This window comes from Rhinatrema bivittatum, chromosome 1, assembly GCF_901001135.1.
Source record: "Rhinatrema bivittatum chromosome 1, aRhiBiv1.1, whole genome shotgun sequence".
In the NCBI taxonomy this organism is placed as follows: Eukaryota; Metazoa; Chordata; class Amphibia; order Gymnophiona; family Rhinatrematidae; genus Rhinatrema; species Rhinatrema bivittatum.
In genome coordinates, this window is record NC_042615.1 from 138,412,517 (window position 1) to 138,427,529 (window position 15,013).

The 15,013-nt window shown below is 50.1% G+C and overlaps 1 protein-coding gene across 10 annotated transcripts in view; it reads left to right on the top strand.

The window, feature by feature from the left end:
- The window catches only part of CLOCK (clock circadian regulator), a 430,837-nt gene that overhangs the window by 405,916 nt on the left and 9,908 nt on the right, over nt 1–15,013 (top strand). The gene's annotated exons all lie outside the window — the stretch shown is intronic.

A 15,013-nucleotide genomic window follows, 5' to 3' on the forward strand; every position in this document is an offset into this window, starting at 1 on the left:
ACATGCTATGAAGTTTTCCCTGTACGTATCCAGATCAGTCCAGACTCCTGGCTTTGCATCCCCCTGCCAGCAGATGGAGACAGAAAGTTTTACTGACACTGCTACATAATCATGTGCCACCTGCAGTTCCTCAGTATTTCTCTGTCTCCAGCAGATGGTAGATGGTGCAAAACCTGCAGTTCTTCAGTCAGGAGATTATTTTGGATTTGTGAGCCTTCCTCCCAGGGGTTTTTTGGGTCCTAGTGGATCCTTCCCTGTCTGCTTGAGGTGGACAAGCTGGGAGTTGGTGACCCTTTTGTATGCTCACTCCTTTATTTCGTGGGGTGTAAATCTGGTGGTCCAGATCCCTCCCTTTCACGAGGCTGCTGAGGTGGCTGTAGGCTCAGGACTCAGCTGTTTTTTTTCACTTTGTCCCCTTTTTAATTTGGCTAATCTTCCTGTATAGTGCTGTACAGCTCTGTGTTCCATTCTAAGGGAAGTTTAAGGTTTGTTAAAGTTTTGTGTAAAAAAAGAAAAAGACAAGTTGAACTGAAAAATACTCGGGAGGCCTCTGTGAATTGAAGGGACGCTCTCTGCCTTTGCGGTTTTGACGGCTGATGGGGGGGGATTCTGCCTCTCCCGTGGTGTTGGCTGTGTTGATGGGCTTAGTCATGTGTATTTTTTTTTCCTGCCGAATAGGTTATGGTGCACGGCTTCTGCAGGCCTGAACCGCATTGGTTTGTGTTCTACCTGTGTGTCGGGTGGTGAGTGACCGTCTGTCGGCCCGGTGGCCGCAAAAAAAGAGGAGAGTGTCTCCCGCAGTGTTTGTCCCTATGTGTCAGGGTTTGGAGCGAGTTGGAGACTCTATCTCTGTCGGTGCGGGAACGGCAGCCATTTTGAATTATCATGGGGCGCTTGCCACGCCGATGGAGAGGGAGATTTTCCCCCGACACTTTCCCCGGCCTATTCGAGTCCCAGGGAGGAGCTGGGGAGAGCAGTTGCGCTGGAGGCTCCCATGCTACCTGTTTCTGGGTCCTCTGTTGCTGGGCCTTCTCAGCATTTGCCTGCTGCCTCCCGGCCTTTTTCGGCAGATTTTGTCCTGCTATTGCTTGAGGCCTATTTAGCTCAGCAGGCAAGGCTGGGGACCCGGACCCGACTTTCCAAGGATCTGGAGTTAGGTTCCAGACCAGGCAGTCTCGGAGTAAGCTGCCTTCCCTGGTTCAGCATTTGTTGGGTCCTAATCTGACTGGCAATGAGTCAGATGATTCAGAGGGAGCTCCCGGCAATCCAGGGTGTGTCTGTTGCAGGATCAGGGGGTTGATCCGGATGTGGCTGGCACAGCTCCGGGGGATAATCCGGAGGAGATCCCGGTATCTGAAGGGGATGACCCTAAGGTGGTCTGTTCTGTAAAGAGGAGTCAGGGCCTTTGATTCCGCAGGTTCTGGGGAAGCTTGGGCTGAAGGTTCCGCAAGAAGACTCTGACATGGAAGGGGCAGACCCGATCCTAGTTGGGCTTAGAGGTCCCACAAGAACCTTCCCATATCATAAGTTAGTGAAGAGGTTGGTGGATCGGGAGTGGGGTACTCCCAACACCGGCTTGAGAGTGGAAAGGGCAATGCTGAAGCTTTATCCTTTGCCTGAGCAGACATTGGAGCTGTTTTCCCTTCCAAAGGTGGATGCTGCGGTATCAGCGGGATCCGCGGCGTTGAAGGATGTGCAGGATCAAAAACTAGAGCTGCCATCTGTTCCAGTTTTATGCAGAGGGTTTGTCTGTGTTGGGTGCAGCAGCTTCAGGATTGTCAGGCGAAGTCTAGCGATGAGGCAGTTAAGGCTGACCACTTAGAGGCGATGATGGTATACGTTGCAGGTGCTCTGTATGACCTGGTGAGAACTTCTTCTCAGATTATGGGGTCCGCTGCATCAGACAGATGGTTGTTATGGTTGTGTAACTGGGTGGCAGATATGTCATCTAAGTCCCAGTTGGGTTCTCTGCCCTTCAAGGGCCAGCTTTTGTTTGGGGAGGACCTGGAGCACTTGATGAAAGATCTGGGCGAGAATAAGGTGCATAGGTTGCTGAAGGATAAGCCTAAAGGCAAGAGGTTTTTTAAGCTCGGCCCCGTTTTCGAGACAGTAGGAGGTCTTGCCCAGCAAGACGAGTCCTAGGTCCGCAAAAGCAGTTCTCTCCCCGGGGTCAGTCCTAGGGTCAGTCCTTTCGAGGAGGTCGAAGGCCCTTCAGAGCCTCACAGGTAGTAGACCTACAGGGGCTAAGTCCTTGCAATAAGGCAAGGTTGGTCCACTCCACTGTTCCTTTTATAGGGAGTTGTATAGCCACTCCCTATAAAGTGGCTATGCAACTCCCTTTTGGGCCAAACTTACTTAGGATCGGTGGGTCCTCAGCGTAATAAACGATGGCTATGCGTTAGAATTTGCTTGGTCTGTCCACAATATGTTTCTAGTCTCCCCCTGCGGGTCTTTTGGCAAGCAACTTGTGATGTGAGAATTGCTGGACTGGTTGCGAATGTTAGGGGTGGTGATTCCAGTCCCCTGGGATGAACAAGGCGAGGGAAGGTATTCCATTTACTTTGTCATTCCAAAGAAGGAAGTCACTTTTCACCCAATTCTGGACTTGAAGCAGGTAAATGTAGTGCTCAAGGTCATGAGGTTATGGATGGAGACCCTGAGGTTGGTAATAGCAGTGGTGCACAAGGACGAGTTCCTGGCTTCTCTGGATTTGACGGAGGCATACCTGCACATTCCCATTTGGCCGGATCATCAACAGTTTCTGCCGTTCATGGTGCTGGGTCAATATTTTCAATTTCAGGCCCTTCCCTTTGGGTTGGCCATGACACCACACACCTTCACCAAGGTTATAGTGGTGGTGACGATGGCATTACGTCACGAAAGAGTGCTGATGCAGGGCAAAGTCAGAGAACATTTGGCGCCAGTTGGTGCAGAAGGTGATCTGAAGTCACTCGGCTGTGTGGTGAATTTAGTGAAGAGTCACTTCGTGCCATCACAGTCCCTCGAGTATTTGGGATCTCAGTTTGACACTCAGAGGGGGCAAGGTGTTTCTCATAGAGGAGCATGTTCTGAAGCTGCAGGGTCAAATTCGGCACTTATTGGGGTTGCCTGTGCCCAGAGTCTGGGATTGTTTGCAAGTTCTGGGTTCAATGGCTTCAACCCTGGAGTTAGTGCTATGGGCCTTTGCCCATATGAGACCTCTGCAGAGAGCGCTGTTGGCTCGGTGGAACCCTCTCTCTGAGGAATTTCATCTTCCCTAGCCACTCGAGGGTACTCCACGGGGCAGCCTGTCCTGGTGGCTGCTGACTTCCAGTCTGGTTTGTGGTGTCGACCTGGAGGTTCCAAGGTTGGGTAATTCTTACTACCGATGCCAGTCTGTCTGGATGGGGAGCGATATGTCAGCAGCATTCTACTCAGGGCAGTTGGTCCGTGAAGAAAGCTTCCTTGTCTGTCAGTCGATTAGAGACCAGAGCAGTGAGTTTAGCTTTACTTGCATTTCTGCCATTGGTGTGAGGTCGGCCGGTGAGGGTCCTGTCGCACAATGCGACGACTGTAGCCTACATCAGTCGGCAGGGAGGAACCAAGAGTCAAGCAATGGCCCAGGAGGCTCAAGAGCTGATTCTTTGGGCGGAACAACACCTGGAGCAGACAGTGGCATTGCACATCACAAGAGTAGAAAACATCCAAGCGGATTTTCTAAGTCGCAGATTATTAGATCTGGGAGAGTGGGAGTTGTTCAAGACAATGATGCAGCTCATCTGCAAGAGGTGGGGCTGTCCCCATGTGTATCTAATGGCGGCTCAGTTTTTCAGTCTGAGAAGAGAGCACAGGGCCGAGGGCATCGATGCTCTGGAGCTGGTTTGGCTTCTGGAGGTTCTGCTTTGTGTTTCCTCCTTGGCCTCTAGTAGGCAAGGTGTGGCGACTGATAGAGAGACATCCGGGCAAAGTGCTATTTGTAGCTCTGGAGTGGCCACGTTGGCCGTGATTCGCTGATCTAGATAACTTAGCCATAGACAGTGCTTTACGCTTCAGCCATCTTCCGGGCCTTCTTTGGCAGGGCCCTATATTTTCAGATCAGGCTGCTCACTTTTGTTCAGCAGCTTGGCTTTTGAGAGGTGGCAATTGAGACGTAGGGTTACTCAGAAGCGGTTATTGCTACTCTCTTACAGGCTAGATAAATGTTTATCGTATGTGAGGGTCTGGAAGGTTTTTGAGTCCTGGTGTATCGCTAACAGAGTGCAAGCTTTATGATCTTTGATGTCTCAGATATTGTCCTTTCTTCAGGAGGGTTTGGTCAAGGGGTTGGTTTTCAACTCTCTTAGGGTCCAGGTGATTGCTCTTGCTTGCCTATGTGGTTAGGTTTCTGCGGGTGGGCTAAGAATTTGTGCCTTCCAGTTAGGAGAGTTTGCCCATCCTGGAATCTTAATCTTATGCTCAGAGGTTTGTGTGAGGCACCTTTTGAACCTCTTTGGAGAGCGAAGCTTAGACCCTTAAAGTTGTTTTTCTAGTGGCAGTTTTTCTACTAGGAGAATCTCTGAGTTAAAGGCTTTGTCTTGCCTTGATCCATTCCTGCAGATTTCGGACTTGGGTGTCCTTGCAAGACAGTATGCTCTTTTTTATCGAAGGTGCTATCGGCATTTCATGTGAGTCAGATGGTGGAGCTTCCAGCTTTTCTTGAGATGGACTCTTCCGCATCTCATGCAGAGGAGCTTAAGCTTTTGGACATATGCAGAACTTTGTTGAGGCATCTCAAGGTAACAAATGATTTCAGGAGGTCGGATCATCTTTTTGTTTTTTGAAGCGGTTCGAAGAGAGGTTCTCAGGCTTCAGGCTAAAATAGGCCATTGGAACGTTGTACATAATTAAGGCATGTCCGGTTCCTGAGGGTTTGAGAGCCGACTCTACGTGTCGTCAGGCGGCCTTGTGGGCAGAGGCTTAGATGGTTTTGCCACAGAAGATTTGCAGAGCAGCAACTTGGAAGTCTCTGCATACTTTCACAAGGCACTATCACCTGGAAGTGGGGGATATGGAGTCCTGGTCTTTTTGCGAGTGGGACTCTCCAGGTCCCATCCTAAGAAGGGAGCTTTGATACATCCCAGGAGTCTGAACTGATCTGGTTATATACTGGGAAAGGAAAATTGGTTGTTACCTGCTAATTTTCATTTCTGTAGTACCACAGATCAGTCCAGAATCCGCCCAATTTGTGGAGGTGGAGAGTTGTCCGCTCATCTTATTTTATTGGTATGGTATACAGATTTTCATTGTATGAAATACAGACTTGTTATAAAAGTTTTTTCTAAATTTGTTTTATTTGTTGGTGTTTTTACGGGTTTTTATGCTTGGATACAGGTTAATACTGGGGGACTGTAGGTGGCTACATGATTATGTAGCAGTGTCAATAAAACTTTCTCTGTCTCCAACTGCTGGCAGGGATGCAAAACCCAGGAGTCTGGACTGATCTGTGGTACTACATAAACAAAAATTAGCAGGTAAGAACCAATTTTCCTTTTGTCTCCTGAGTTTCCTCCTCCATTTGTCTTCTATTTTTCATCTCCATCATGGCTACTAATCTGTTTCTGCTTGCTAAACCAGGAAAGCCTACACATTTCTTTCCAAAAGCTATCTCCTCTGTTAGGATCAGAATCTGTGTGAGCTGACTAAAATTTGGAAGATTCTCCTAGGACAAACAGGGTGATAGTCTTCACACATGGGCAACATCATCAAATGGAACCTGGCATGGAAAACTTTTGTCAAAGTTTCTAGAAACATTTTGACACACTGAGTATGCTCAGCATGCTTCTATCCACGCAGGATCCCTCTTTAGTCTCCTCGCAGTTGTGGCGCTGCTCTCTTCAGAGCTTTTTCCCGGTCGATTTTTTATTACTCTGCACTGGATCTCTCTTCTCCCTTGTCAGTGCCTCCATAGGGCAGCGCAGTAAGTTTTCTCATTCTTTGCAGTCGATTCCAGGCAGTGTCGCTCTTTGGTGGCCGCCGGTCATCGACCGCTCGCCGGCTCTTTTTTATGGCATCAGGGTTTCGCCGACGCCCCCATGCCTGCAGACCATGTCCCTTACAGATCCGCACGAGGTCTGTATCCTCTCCCTAGGGGCATCCCTGATGTTCGGGGCTGTCATTTTTGTGATCAAATGACCCCCAAGGGTCATCGGGCCTGTTTGGATAAGATGGAAAAGAGTGGAGGAGTAGTCTAGTGGTTAGAGCAATGGCCTACGAACTAGGAGACCAGGGTTCAAGTCCCACTGTCACTCCTTGTGACCTTGGGCAAGTCACTTTACCCTCCATTGCCTCAGGTACAAACTTAGATTGTAAGCCCTCTGGGGATACAGTACCTGAATGTAATCCGCTTTGAAGTGCTGAAAAAAGTGTGAAAAGTGGAATATAAAAAAAAGTCTAAAAGTCTTCACTGGTGGTCTCTGCCAGCTTTAATGAAGGACACTCCACTGGGGGGAAGGGTCAGTCTGCCGATCTCCTCTTGAATCGTGGTCACAACAAATGCAAGCCTGACCAGTTGGGAGGCTCATCCCTCTGGCAATGTGATGGCAGTGGCATATGTAAAGATAGGGGGTATCTGACAGTTTCAGAGAGGACAAACCTGCTTTTTTCATGGGCAGTGGAGAATCTTTAACTGTTGTCGGTGGTCCACATTGCAGGTCAGGAAATTGTGCAGGCAGATTATCTCAGCAGGAATCTTCTGGATCCAGAGGAATGGAAGCCGAGTCAGTAGACTTTCCAGCTCATAATTCAGGGGTTTTCCTTACATGGTTTTAATGGTGACTTGAGGGAACATTAAGATTTGCTGGCTTTTCAGCTGTCAAAAGGAGCCAGGTGCCATGGGCATCAACACCTTTGTCAGCCAAGGTTGAGCTGAGGAGCTTCTTTACATCTTTTTCCTGTGGCCTCTCATAGACAGAATTCTCCACAGAGTGTAGTTGGAGAAAAATCATGTACTTCTAGTGGCTCCAGATTGACCTCAAAGACCCTGGTACACAGATCTCAATAGGCTCTAGATCAACCACCCTCTGCATCTCCCACCTGCTCCAGTACTCTTAATATAGGGCCCAATTGTCATGAAAGATCCATGTCCGTTTTATCTTTCTGCTTGCTCATGAGAGGAAACGTTTGCTGAAGAGGGGTTATTCCTCTTTGATGATTTCCACCCTTTTTGAAGGCTTGTAAGGCTTCAACTTCTCTGGCTTATATTTGGGTCTGACGCATGTTTGAGGCCTTCTGTAAATATCATTCTTCTAGGACAAGCAGGATGGTAGTTCTCATATGTGGGCGACATCATCCGATGGAGCCTGGCACAGAAAACTTCTGTCAAAGATTCTAGAAGCTTTGACCAGCACAATGAGCATGTCACTATCCGTGCATCCACGCAAGGTCCCCCTTCAGTCTCTTCTTTTCTGCGGTGCAATTGCCTCATGGTTTGTGGAGCTCTACTCTTTTTCTTGTTTTACTTGAAAGTATTGTGTTTTCCCGTTGGGTCCCACTTCGCAGTTGGTGCCTCTTCGGCGTGGTAGATTAAATTTCTGGTTTTCATTCCTAGCGGTTGATTCCTGAAACCTCGCCTCACAGTGACCACTGGTCATCGACCGCACTCCAGGTTGATTTTATGGCGTTGTCCAGTTTTCGTCTGTGCCCATGGACCATGTCCATCACAGATCCGCATGATGTTTGTATCCTCTGCCTGCGGGCCTCGCATGACGTCCGTGAGCAGATAACCCCCAAAGGCTGTCAAGCATGTCTTGATAAGATGAAGAAACGTTTTGGTTCTTCCAAGTCTCTCCATCCACACCCGTGTCAGATAGCTCGACACTGAGAGGTTGCGGCGAGCGCCTTGATATGCTCCCTCTCACTGTTCCTCTCTCCATTTCTTCAAAGGATTGCGGGGAAGATGACAGATCCTCCATGATCTCACCGGTGTCCTGGACTTCGGGGTCCTCTGCCTCCTCAATGCCGGGGAAAGACCGGGCAGAGCACCATGGGAGATCCCGCAAGCATCGACACCGGTTGCCGTTGGCACACGACTCCAGTTCCAGCTCGGTACTGGTGGCAGTCATACCGCCACCGAAGCAACACCAGCCATCGGAAGCTCCATCCTCCGATGCCCCCGGGAGTCCTAGGTGTTCCCCACCAATGTCTGTGCCAGGCACCATGCCACCTTGGAGACCCGAGGAAGAGCCAGTGACACCTTGTCCCCGTCCCTTAGTCCTGGCCTTACCAGACTTTTAGGAGGAGCTGGACTGCAGGGTTCAGGGCGCTTCAGAGCGTAGAGCCACCCTTGCAACTGGCCCCCATGCCGGTGCCCATGCCTCTGCTGTCAATCCTAGCACCCTTGCTGGAGCATCTGGACATCCTTTTAGGCGCCCTCCCGATGCAGCAGGTGCCCGAGGGGCCTTTGATCCCCCCAACGGCCACCGATGCCCCCCACTGGAGCGATCCCGATCATCGGTCCTTCGAGGAGGAAGTTGCGGCCGGTGCCGTATTCCCGAGGCCTGGGTTCCCTGAGCCCTTACCGGGTCCCTCTGGCCTCCCGTGGCCTCCAACCCCCTCGATGCCAGAGGAGCTGTCGATTCCCGCAGTGCCCTCGAGGCCTCCAAAGCCATAGGAACCTAGGGCTGATATCCCACACGGGCCTCGCCCGCATTGAGTGGGCCCTAGTGAGGAGGAAGGGCCTTATGACCCTTGGATGATTCCACTGAGTCTTCCTCCAACTACTCAGATGACCCCCTCTCAGAGCCCTCTCCACATGAGGAAAGGTGTCAGTCGCCCTCCCCGAAGATCTGTCTTTTGTGGGGTTTGCCAGGGCCATGGCCGAAGCTATCTCCTTCCAATTGCTCACGGAGGAGGATGCGCGTCACAAGGTGCTGGAAGTACTCCAGTTTGTTGACGCTTCTAAGGAGATTGTGGCGGTTCCCATCCACGACATCTTCAAGGACCTCCTCCTTCGGATGTGGGAGCATCTGACCTATATTTCCCCTGTCAATAGGAAGGCAGATGCCACCTATTTGGTGCAGCAGGCCGTGGGGTTTGAGAAGCGGCACCTCCCCCACCAGTCGGTGGTCGTAGAGTCCGCCTTGAAGAAAGCCAGGCGCTCCTGTACGCATGCTTCTGGCCCCCCCCCCCCCCCCCCCCGGGGCGAGAACATAGAGAGTTTGATGCCTTGGGCAGGAAGGTCTTCCAGGGCTCTATGCTGGTCACCCAGATTGCCGCCTACCAGCTATACATGACTCAGTAAAAACGGAACCTCTGGAAGCGAGTCCAAGACCTCGCAGAGGGTCTGCCTCAGCAGCAACAGGAGACACTCTTGGCCATCGTCCTGCTGGGTTTAGAGGCTGGCAAGCATAAAATGTGATCCACTTATGATGTCTTAGGATGGCCTGGCTCAGAGCTTCTGACCTCCGCCCGGAGGTACAGGAGAAGCTAGCTGACCTCCCCTGCACAGGTGACAATCTCTTTGGGGATAAAGTCTGGGATGCAGTAGCACAATTGAAGGACCATCATTACACCCTTCAACAGCTCTCCGCTAGTGCTTCCGATGCTCCGTCTTTGGCCAGGAAATCCTCCAGGCTGGGATCCTGGAAACCCTTCTATAGGCAGAGGAAGTATTATCCTCCTGCCTCTGGGCTCGCACGCCATACACTAGCTCCAGGGGCCGTCCCCACCAGCAGCAAGTGCCTAGGCCCCAGCCGGCGCCCCAGCAAGCCCCAGCTATGGGCTTTTGACTGGCAGCGAGGAAGCATGAGTGAGTCGAGCACACCCAGTGGGAGACAGGCTCATTGGCTTCGCCCATAGCTGGGAGGATGTCACTTCGGACAGCTGGGTCCTTACCATAATCCGTCAGGGGTACTGTCTCAGCTTCACTCGGCTCCTTGGGACCTCTTCCCGCTGTCCATCATGGGGTTCATCCGCCCAGCAGGTCATACTTCATTCGGAACTCTCCTCCCTTCTTGCAGCAGGCACGGTGGAGCCGGTCCCTCGCCCCCAGCAGAACTGAGGGTTCTGTTCGAGATATTTCCTAATTCCAAAAAGGTATGGCAGCTTATGCCCCATCCTCGATCTCAGGGCGTTGGAACAAGTTTCTCTCGAGAGAAAAGTTCAAGATGGTCTCTCTGGGTACACTGATTCCCCTTCTCAAAAGAGGAGACTGACTCTGCTTTCTTGATCTCAAGGAAGCTTACGCTCACATAGCCATTTTCCCTGACCACAGAAAATACCTCCGCTTTGTGGTGGGGATGGCTCACTAACAGTACAAGGTGCTGCCTTTTGGGTTGGCCTCAGCCCCTCATGTATTCACCAAATTTCTGGCAGTGGTGGCTGGAATCTCAGGTGTCATGTGGTGCATGTCTTACTGTACCTAGACAACTGGTTAGTCAAGAGGGATTCCTGTGCAGGGGCGCTAGGTGTTTTAGCCCTGACAGTGCAGACTCTTCAAACCTTGGGTGATCAACTACCCAAAGTTTCATCTCAACCCATCTCTAGAGTTGGACTTTATAGGCGCCAGACATGGTGCAGGCAAAAGCGTTTTTGCCCCGCGATCGGGCTCTTGCCCTCACCTCACTGGCGGCCTTCTTCCGCCACAGCTGGCAGGTGACTACCCGCCTTCTGCTCTGTCTGTTAGGTTACATGGCGGCTTCCATCCATGTTATCCCCCTTGCCTGTTTGTGCATGCGGAGGGCTCAATGGACCTTGAAGTCACAGTAGCGACAGGCCTCTCGGCATCTCGAGACTTGCATTGCAGTTACAGAACCTCTGCAGGTGTGTCTGTCCTGGTGGGAAACCTCTCCAATTTGGAACAAGGGATTCTCTTCCAAACTGCTTCACCTCAAGTGATCCTCACTACCGACGCCTTTCTTCAGGGCTGAGGAGCCCATATGGACGGCAGCCACAGGTAGGGTCTCTGGACTTCTCACAAAGTCTGCTGTCAAATAAACTTTCTGGAGCTTTGGGTGATCCGTTACACTCTGTGGGCGTTCAGAGACCGGTTGTCGCACAAGGAAGTCCTGATCCAGATGGACAACCAGGTAACTATGTGGTATATCAACAAACAGGGAGGCATGGGCTTATTCCTCCTGTGTCATGAGGCGGTGCAAGTGCTGACCTGGGCCCTGTCGCAGGGGATGTCGCATGCAACGTACTTGCCTGGGACTCTGAACGTGCTGGCGGACTGGCTGAGTCGCTCCTTCCAGCCACATGAATGGCCCCTCAGTCCGAATGTAGCGGCCAATCTGTTTCATCAGTGGACCTTTTCGCTTCCCCACACAATCATAAGGTGAGCAGATTCTGCTCCCTGTCGTCATGTGGCAGACATCTGGCTTGTGATTCCTTCTCCCTCCACTGGGGGAGAGGTCTGCTATATGTGTACCTTCCTCTCCCACACCTCCCGAAGACCCTGCTGAAGCTTCAACAGAACAGAGGGACTATGATCCTTGTGGTGCCTTTTTGGCCCCGACAGGCCTGGTTCCCTCTCCTGCGGACCTGTCAATCAGGCCCCCCTTCCGGGTGGGGACCGCGACCGATCTGATCATGCAGAACCAGGGCACCCTGTGCCATCTGAACCTCTGGGTGTTGGTCCTAAATGCTTGGATGTTGAGCGCTTAGTCCTTTAGCCCTTGGCCCTCTCAGATAGTGTCTCTCAGGTGCTGGTAGCTTCTTGGAAACCTTCCACCAGGAAGTCCTACAGCTTGAAGTGGAAAAGATTCTCCATCTGGTGTGTGGGGCATGGCTTGGATCCATTCACATGCCTACTTCCCCAGCTGCTGGACTACTGTGGCACCTTCCTGAGTCTGGACTTCAAACCAGCTCAGTCAGGGTCCATCTTAGTGCTGTGAGTGCATACCATCGAGGCGTCTCTGGTACACCCATATCGGTGCAGCCTGCACCAGCTGAAGCCTCCTCTTCGGCCGCCTCTTGCATCCTGGGACTTTAACATTGTCCTGGCGTGGCTCATGCGTCCTCCCTTTGAGCCACTGAGTTCCTGCGACACCAAGTTCCTCACCCGGAAAGTTATATTCCTGGTGGCAATTACTTTGGCTTGTAGGGTCAGTGAGATTCAGGCCTTGGTTACATACCCACCATACACAAGGTTTTTTTCACGATCATGTGGTCTTGCGTACGCATCCTAAGTTTCTGCCTAAGGTATTGACTGATTTCCAACTTAATCAGTCCATCGTTTTACCCACCTTCTTTCCTAGGCTTCATTCCCACCCAGGGGAATGGGCTCTTCATATTCTGGACTTGGCTTTCTATTTAGATTGCACAGCCAGTCACAGCAATCCACTCAGCTCTTTGTGTCCTTCGATACAAACAGGCTGGGAGTGGCGGTGGGTAAGCAGACTTTATCCAACTGGCTGGCAGATTGCATCGCCTTCTGCTATGCGCAGGCAGGCCTTCCGCTGGCCGGCAGAGTTAAAGCTCACTCTGTGCAGGCCATGGCGACGGTGGCTCATTTGCGAGCAGTCCCCGTTGTCGAAATTTGCTGGGCCGCAACGTGGAGGGCTCTTCATACGTTTGCAGCTCACTACTGCCTGGACAAGGATTGGCGTCAGGATAGTACCTTTGGTCAATCCGTCCTGTGCAATCTGTTCCAGACCTGAACCCAACTTTTCCTGCCTAGTACCCTCAGTGGGAGCCACGCGGTCCCCTGCCAACCAACAGCACCACAATTGTTGTGCCTGTTGGCACTTTGTTTGGTAACTGTTGGTCTTTCCTGCTAACAGGGACAGCCTGGAGCTTGCTATTTATTCACATGTGAGGACTGCCATCCTGCTTGTCCTAGGAGAAGGCGCAGTTGCTTACCCTATAACAGGTGTTCTCCTAGGACAGAAGGATGTTAGTCCTCAGGAATCCCGCCCACCCCATGGAGTTGGGTTCTCTTTCCGGTTTGTAGTTTTATTTTTTCGCTCATATTTTTTCCATGTTAACTAGACTGAAGGGGGACCTCGTGTGGATAGTGGCATGCTGGGCATGCTCAGTGTGCTGGTCAAAGCTTCTAGAAACTTTGACAATTTCTGTGCTGGGCTCAATCGGATGATGTCACCCACATGTGAGGACTAACATCCTTCTGTCCTAAGACAACACCTGTTACAGGTAAGCAACTGCGCTTTCGGTGTCTGCTTGTTGCTCCAATATACCCTGTATTTTAGCCTTCCTTCAAAGGGGTTTGGATAAGGGTTTTGCCCTGAATTCCTTAAAGGTGCATATAGCAGCCATATCCTGTTAGAGGTTAACTTGGTGGCAGTCCATCCTGATGTGTCTCAGGTCCTTTAGGGCATCAAGAGATTGTGTCCCCCTTTCAGGCCTTTGGTTCCTCAGTCAGATGTTAATCTGGTACTAAGGGCCTTGGTGTTGCTTCCCTTTGAGCAGTTGAAGTATGTGACACTTAAGGATCTCTCCGTGAAGGCTGCTTTCTTGAAGCAATCTGCTCTGCATGCCATATTTCAGAGATTCAGGCTTTGTCTTGTCTGGATCCTTTCTGATTATTTCTTCCGATGCAGTTATTTTCCATTCAGTGCCTGCCTTCCTTTCAAACGTTGTGTCGGCATTTCATATCAACCAGGCTGTCTCTCTTTTGGCCTTCTCATAATAGGAATATAGGAATGTGTAGCGGTCTTTAAGATGTTTGGATGTCCTTAGAGTACTACTTTGGTATTTGGAGGTAACTAATGCCTTTCACAAGTCTGACAGACTATTTGTGGTGTTTGTTGGGGGCCACGCAAGGGTAAGGCAGCCAAATTTGCTCTAGCTTGTTGTATAAAGGACGCGATTGTATCGACCTCTGTGCTCAATGTTAGGAACGCACCAGAGATCATCCGTGCTTGCTCTACTAGAGCATAGACCTCTTAAGAGGCAGTAATCGTGATTGATCCTGCAGACATTTATAGGGCGGTGACTGGGTTATCCTTGCATATATTTGTGAAGCATTACAGGCTGGCTGTCTTGGCTAAAGAGGATGCAGCCTAAGGGGCTGGAGTTCTCAACATAGTCCTTACTTCTTTCCTCCCTGGTTAGTTGAGCTTTGCTATTACCCATCTGTATGGACTGGACTTGTGTAGCAGGATGAAATAGATGGAAAAAATTTTACCTGTTAATTTTCTTTCTATTAGTCCTGCTACTCCAGTCCAGGACCCTCCAAGGAAGTAAGGCCTTTTGGTTTCACAGTAATAGTCTGTTTACCTTCATATATTTGTCTCACTGTCAGTGTTTGTTGTCTCCCTCCTGTCCTCTTTCTCACTTGGCAGTTTTCTCCTGTACAGTTCTGGGAAAGGTATTGATACTTAAGGGGAATTTCTGCTCAACTTTGAATTTTTTGGGTTTGTGAAATATTTATAGAATACTGTACTTTGTTTCAGGGCTTTGTCATATGGATACTGGATTTCCTCCTAGCTGCACCACCTATAAATAGTGACAATGATGTCATGATGAAAAACAGTGTTCTCTGCCTCCATCTGCTAGTAGGGGGACAAAACCAACCTGTATAGATTGGACTGGTACAGCAGGACTAATGGAAAGAAAATTAACTGATAAAAATGTCTCCATATTAAGATCTGTAACACTAATAAAAAATACTAAAGGTTAAGAAACAGCTTTAAATGTTGCAACATACAGAATTTGTAAATAGGCTTGCTGTTTTGACCTGATGAAGAAAAAAAAGGTGATGAGTCTAAGATAATGCCCAGGCTCTTTGCTTATGAGGAAAAAGGAACTGGCAGATTGCCTATCTGAAGGGCTGATAGAACATCCAAACAAGCGAACCTTGACAGTATCAATTTTGTCTTCCCAATACTTAAAGATCAATTTATTTGCATAAAGCCATTGATTTATTGCCGTAACACATGTAGTGACTCTTTTCAAGGTCTCAGGAAGTGAAGATGAAAATGGGACGCAAACTGTATATCATCTGTGTAAAGTCGATTTTTCCCTTGCTAAGCGAGTGAATTAACCCTACTGTTTTGGGTGCAATGTTCTCCGGTGGCACACGGCTTGGAACCTTCTC